Source organism: Tachysurus vachellii, chromosome 22, assembly GCF_030014155.1.
Source record: "Tachysurus vachellii isolate PV-2020 chromosome 22, HZAU_Pvac_v1, whole genome shotgun sequence".
Classification (NCBI taxonomy): domain Eukaryota; kingdom Metazoa; phylum Chordata; class Actinopteri; order Siluriformes; family Bagridae; genus Tachysurus; species Tachysurus vachellii.
The window spans coordinates 12,613,641-12,620,957 of NC_083481.1; positions in this window are offsets into that span (position 1 = coordinate 12,613,641).

Consider the following 7,317-nt stretch of genomic DNA (forward strand, 5'->3'; position numbering starts at 1 on the left):
ATATTATTGGAGGTGGTGAGCTGAAATTTGAGCATCCATATCTCAAGACGTGTAAATATTCTCACCTTGGTTTCAGTATTGTCAGGCTTTGGTCTCTCCGGAAACCAAAGCACTAAATTTGTCTCCTCACTGACATGGGAGAAGGTCAATGAAGCCCAGGCCACATATAAACATAGAAGAGACAAGGATGGAAGCTCGTAGATAGTATTTTTGTTCTGTTGCTAAAGCCTAGGATGGGGCTCAGATTTTGGAATCTGGACTTGAACAGTGAAGAAAATTCATGCCATAGTTTCTGTCAAACAATTGAATGCCACCATGTTTGCCGTGCCCAGACTGTAAAACAAATGCCATGCTCAAGAATACGAGCTTAAGTCCCAGATGTATGAATTTTATTACTGAAGTTACCCAAAATATGTCCCAGACAAGATGGTGACATGTCTTCAAACATTTCGATGGGGAATTCCATACACTATACTTAGATACATAACAATTTCCATGACTCATAAATCTATTCATGGCTTTGACTGCATAATGCAAAGAAATAGTGTGTCATGAGCACTCAAATCCTGGACTTTGGGAAATTTGTGACATGCTACAATTGGATCTATAAGTGTAGGTGTTTTAGGATATACACCATGATGCAGCAGTGTACAGACTAAATGAGGCACTTTTTCTTTCTTTCAGAACCTAACACACTCTAGTGGGGTATATCAGCTGTACATTAGCACGGTAAAGTCCTTAGTGGTGGACTTTACAATGTGAATGGATTCTATAATGAACTGTACATGGATGCCGGCAATTAAGGTATAGTCATAAAGTGATGGCTAGTTGACAGTGAGTACATTATCCACCAATTAGAGGCCAAATTGACACACTGCATAAGATTCAATGTAATGTTTAGATTGCTACATCCAACTATTCCTTTAGATAGATGTTTGGATTGGTGGATGGATGGATGGATGGATGGATGGTTACTTGTTTGTAGTTGTTTATTGGTTTGGTTGATTGGTTTGTTCTTCGTTGCTTTGGTTCATTGGTTGATTGTTGGTTTGTTGGTTTGTTTAGTTGCTTGGTTGTTGTTGTTTGTTGCTTATTGGTTGGTTCATTGGTTGTTTGAATGTTGGGTGGTTGATTGGTTAGTTGGTTGTTTTATTTGTATAGATCCTACCATTTGCCTGCATCATGGTAGTTCCTCAAATGTCCTGACAAAAATTGGCAATATGATTGTGGTTTGGATTTTTACTAACAGCAAGGAGAATGCCACTGTCGGGTGAGGCAGGCAGGGCACACAGTCATTCCTGTGACTTCACATGACACCACTTGCACTAAGACACAGACAGCTGCATATGCACATGCCTTCCATTCTGTTTGTTGTAGGGGATTATTAACTAATAAAAGGACTCAATGACTGTAGTGTTGTGGGACCATGTACAATATTCAAACTTATGAAGACTTCTGAATCCATTGCAGAGGGCCTTGTAAATATTGTAACTACACAGTTGCCTCTGGTTATTGTAAAAACAGGAGAATTTGAAATGGTGGTGTGATTGATGGTATAACAGTATACCAAAACACATTGCTATGGCCATCCTTATAGCATTATAGCAGGTAAAAAAGGAATCCACTAAAATAAAATGGTAAATTGTTTTGTATTTCCACATTCGGGGTGTTCCATGTGAATAAGTAAAATCCAGTTATTATTCATTTATTTAAATGTTATAATATTATTCTATTATATGACAATGAAACTATTCTAGTTTTATAATAAGACTAAGTGAATGACCAATAAGCTTGAGTAACAAATTATTTTCATAGTTTCATCAACAAAATGTATTTTTCCACTGCTGCTCCAATGTAATAATCTAAACGTCTCTGAAAAGATATCGTATCTATCATGCTGTTATCAACATACTGATATAATGTCCATAAATTGTATAAAATGTACCATTTATCTATGAATGCTAGAGATACCTATGCAGTTAAATCACTGATTCGAGAGTCACTAAAGCCAGATTGTAAGAGTTAGGTCTATGCAAACCACATTGCAGTAAATGGCCAAAGCGTCATTAGTGGCGCAGTGCTGACAGACCAGAATGCAAAGTCACAGATTAGCATAGCTTTAGAATGCTTATTCACTGCTTACATCACCCTGTCTGCAGATATGGTTCATATGAACAGGTAAAGACATAATGGATTTGACTAGCAATATTTTTCAAGTCAGTTACTGACCTTAAACTGACAAATGCACAAATTTTTGTTGGAGACAAATGTCACAAAAATAACTAAACTTGCAAGAATATTTCAAACATTCTCAAGATATTTGTATGTAAACCATTACAATTATTTTTGTTTAACTTTCTGGGTAATTGTAAAAGGCTCTGTGTAAGGCTCCTACAACAGTCTCCATATCAAAGAGAACATATTTAAGACACTATGAATCCTGATGCATGAAATCTTATTTCATTAATGCCTACAATACATTAAAAAATAAAAGTGGGAGACAGTAGCATTGCTGCCTCACAGCTCCAAATGTATCCACATGGGTGTCTTTCTAGTTCTTCGGTTTTCTCCCACCTCTCCATTGGCCGCTCTAAATTTATGAATGATGTGAATGAGTGTGTAAATGAATGTATAATTGATGATTAGGCTAAGTAATAATCCTTTCAATTTATTTTATTTCATACAAAGATAGTAGTGTTGCAACTCTCAACTCTCATTTAAAGGTAAAACTTAAAAAAGGAATTTAAATGAAGGAGATAGAAAAATATGGCACATTGTATAATCCTCCTTCAACTCCATGATCCCAGGATAGACTCTGAATCCTCCTCAACCGTGACCAGGACGAAGGGTGAATGAATGAATATATTAAGTACAGCAGATAAAAATAAAAAAAGAGTGATAATGAACAAAGTTATAATTAATAGTGACAGGTAATTAAATACAAATTCAACCCTACTGTCTGGTTATTTTCTTTCCATTTTCTTTTCTATTTTATGTACTGCTGTTTTTTCCCTATTTAATATTAGTGGTGCAACAAGCCAGTTATTTCATGTCATAGCATAGTTATTCATGTAGCTGGAGCAGAGGAGCTTGAAAAGAAGGACCCAACCAATTAAAAAAAAAAAAAGAAGTGAACCAGCAGCAAGCCATCCTTAACCCCTCCAAGCATCTGTTGCAGTCACTAGTCACTTCTCCTGTTGAAGCAATAATGAAGGACCTAATCTTTTTTCTTCTAGGAGCTCATGAGTAAAGCATGAGAGGAGAGCGCACATTCCGTGGCTAATGCAGCCACGTTCTGGGCATTTCTTTAAAACAGGCCAATTCGTACCCTCCTCCCTGTACCAGCTGTCATGCAATGTGCTGCTGCTTGTCACTGAGGAAGAAGTAGAGCACTGTTTCCCAGAGGCACCGAACGCCGCCTCACACCGAAGACCCAAACTCTCATCAGCTGTCCATTTGAGGAGTGAGTCAAGCCTCCATGCTGAATGACCTAAAGAGGGTGTGTAAGTATTATGTAAGTCAGATGACATGGAATTTGGAAAATTTGCCTTAATCTTGGTTTAATCATAAAATAAGTGTACCAAATATTTGATAAGTAAACACAGCAATCATTAATATTATTCATCGTTATATTTTCAAAATACTTCTAATATTAATTCTGCAATACACCTTCATACTTTTTTAATACACCATTAATCCAAGAGCAAATTACATTTCGTTACACGAATCGTTAACCTTTTCAGACTCCACAACGTTGACATTAATCGCTTTTGATCGGTTGTCCGGTGGATGTAAGGAATATGCACATTATACACTCTCTCACAGACGAGGCACACGCCACACCATCTTTCACATGGAGAGAATACACCTGATTCCCTACTTCTGCTTTTGCACATACATAAAAATGAGAGTTGGCATGAGAGTGACACTAATGCTAATTTGTATAGAAACAAGAAGAGAATCTGTGGATGGAATATTGGTTGAATAGACATGGGTAGCGAGATCTGGAGCTGCTTATACTCATTTGTTTATACTGTGCACTGCCATGTTGTGGCAGTTGTTTGTTTTTATTTTTGCTGTGCCAGATAACCCTTGACTTTATGTGTATGCCATGGCAAATGATTTAGTTGCTGACCCACAGAAGTAGTCAGTGTGCAGTAGAATTTAGAAAAAGTGTTCCTTATTAAAGCAGTTCTCATCTGAACCGTCACTGAAAAGGAAACCCTTAATGGCTCAGCTAAAAAAGAACAGCTAAAAGTATTCTTGATCTGGATTTTACTTGTTTTCTTGAGAGTATGTGTGAAATGTCACATGCGGGAAAATAAACAAAAAATCAGTAAGGCGAGCTGAGTAAGGTGACTTTGCCTGAGCAGATGGACAACCTCTCCAAAATGCTGAAAAAGTACTTTCCTTTTTTAAGTGGGGTCTTAGCTGTGTGTGTGTGTGTGTGTGTGTGTGTGTGTGTGTGTGTGTGTGCGTGTGTGCGTGGGTGTGTTTGTTAACCTCTTTGGAGACAAGAAGTCTACATTGAAATGATTGTTATAAAAATTAAGTGTTTTCAGAAATGTATTTATTTATTTATTAGTTTTAAATAAAAAATTAAAACATTCAAAATTCTTACTGTAACTAATTTAATTCCAGTGGAAGGGCTTAACAATGATAGAAAAACAAGTGTGTGTGTGTGTGTGTGTGTGTGTGTGTGTGTGTGTGTGTGTGTGTGTGTGTGTGTGTGTGTGTGTGGGTTTGGGTGCATGCGGCTGCCACCCTGCTCATGCTGACAATGGAGTTAAAGGGAGGCCCTGAGTGAGTGATACAGACACAGTGCTCCTTCCAGCCCAGAGAGCCACAGAGGGCCCTTTGTGCTCCTTCAGCCATCAGTGGCCATCCATCACATTCTAACCTGACACATTTTAACTCAACTGCACAGTCTGTTAATCCTGCCAGGCCTGGAATCTTGGGTTACGACAACGAGAGGGCAAGTGGTACCAACGTGACGGGGTGAAGGTGTTGCTTAGACCTTATTTTCTGGTCAAAACAAAGCACAATTTTTATTAGAAATTTGAGATTTAAAAAAAAAATTCTTATTTTTTATTTTTTTTAGAAATGAATTTTCCTGACATGTCTCTACTTTTTAAATCAACTTTTAAAATTTTGTAGTACAGATATGATCTGACAGATAAGACAGATATACAGTGTCTAAATATGATCACATTCTCTAGATCACTTGTGCACAAAACACCCCCCACCCACCAACACACAAACACACTACACTACACTACTTTCATTAATTCTTTCTATATCACCATCTACTGAGGTGAATATACTGATATACTGTATATTTTAGGATAGATTTAATAAACCTTATAATAACTTCACCTTCTGACATGTTAACAAGTGAATATTCGTTTGATCAAAGTCTGGTTACAAACTGTTTGTACAGGTAATAAAAATACTAACCCAGTCATTATTATATAATGTGTTTATCATGACATTTTATCTATAATTAAATATTGGGTCTAAAATATTTTACATATTTTTTAGTATAATTATAATTAACTTATGTACAAATTACTTGATAACTTTATATTTTTTTCATATGCTTGTAACTGCACATAGCACTTTATTCATAAACAGTCATACTTTATTCATATCACCATATTCATAATATCAGTCACTGTATTGTATTCATAGGCTGTCTTTTTTTATTTTGTGTATTGATCTTTGATATGTTCCTTACAGCTAGTTCATTTTATTTTATATTCCATTTTTTGTCTTTCCATTTTCTTTCTTTCTTTCTTTCTTTCTTTCTTTCTTTCTTTCTTTCTTTCTTTCTTTCTTTCTTTCTTTCTTTCTTTCTTTCTTTCTTTCTTTCTTTCTTTCTTTCTTTCTTTCTTTCTTTCTTTCTTTCTTTCTTTCTTTCTTTCTTTCTTTCTTTCTTTCTTTCTTTCTTTCTTTCTTTGAAAACAATGTTGATTATTTTCATGGCCCATAAAAACTGAAGTGTATAAAACACAGTCTAAGTTTAATATTATGATCTTGTACTTACAGTATATATGATGTACTCACATACATATCTATACATTATATATAATATAAACACCTAGAGTATAAAGGACGTTTTATCTGTATTAATGACCTACAAAGCATTATATACTGAATCTAATCATCTATATTAGACATGCTTATGGAAGGAAACAATATTTATTATATTTGTTTATATATTTAATATACAGCATCTATACAATTTTTTGCATTTATACAAAAGTTCTATATACAAGACACTAATATTAAAGTACACTTTGGTCACAATATTTCCAAATATTTTGTTTACTTTTGCTCCGATAACAGAAGTAGATCCTGAGACCATGTGAGCTGACACACTTTATACAGTAGATCCTCAGAGAGTTTGCTAGCTAGCACACATTAGCTTGTTCATTCTTGTTAAATGTACTGAATTTGCTGGCTCTCCTTCTTTTCCACTTGAACAGTAATAATAATGATAATAAAACTATAAAGTAAACTTATAATTATCAGGAAGCTTAAGAATACAAATCTCAAACCAGTTCTTATGTCAAAAATTAAACATCCACAAAAACTTATTAAACCCTGAATCAAGACACAGATCATATGGTATGTAAGCAATGACAAAGCTGAATTGTGGAAAAAGTCCCTTTGGCTTGTATTGGAAATGTGTCACGTAGCTGCTACTGCCACAGTTACCATAAATAAGCCAGAGCGCTTCATTAAGAGTTAAAAGAAAGATTAAATTAATGAGCATAATGGGTGATGAAACTAGACATACACATGGGGGATTTCTATTCTCTGGAAATGCTAACTTGCTAAACGAGGTCAGGGACTGTTTCAGTGGATAGTACCAATACTGAGATACAATGAAAGACAAGACGAAATGGATGCAGATATGTGTGTTCCACAACAGTTCTTTAGAGTCTAAAAAGGTTCTACAGGAAACAATTTCTAAAAAGCAAACTGTCTATTATAGGGTAAATAAATCCTTTAATTTGCAAAGAAAGACAACACAAAGGACCCAATAAGGTGCAGATGGACAAATGAGATCAGATTGACAAATTTCAAATGAGATCTAATTAAAGATATAGGACATAATTTATGTTTGCAGGAAAAACCAAAAGAGCTAAAAAACAAAATCTGAAAGGATTACATATATTTAGGTCCTGTGAAACTTGAGATGATTTTATTTTGAGAGTTCACCTAATTAAAGTAGTCACTCTGAATTGCTTGATCAAATCAAGCTGTGTTTTGTTAGATTTCCTTGGCACAGAGATCATGTTTCACAAACTA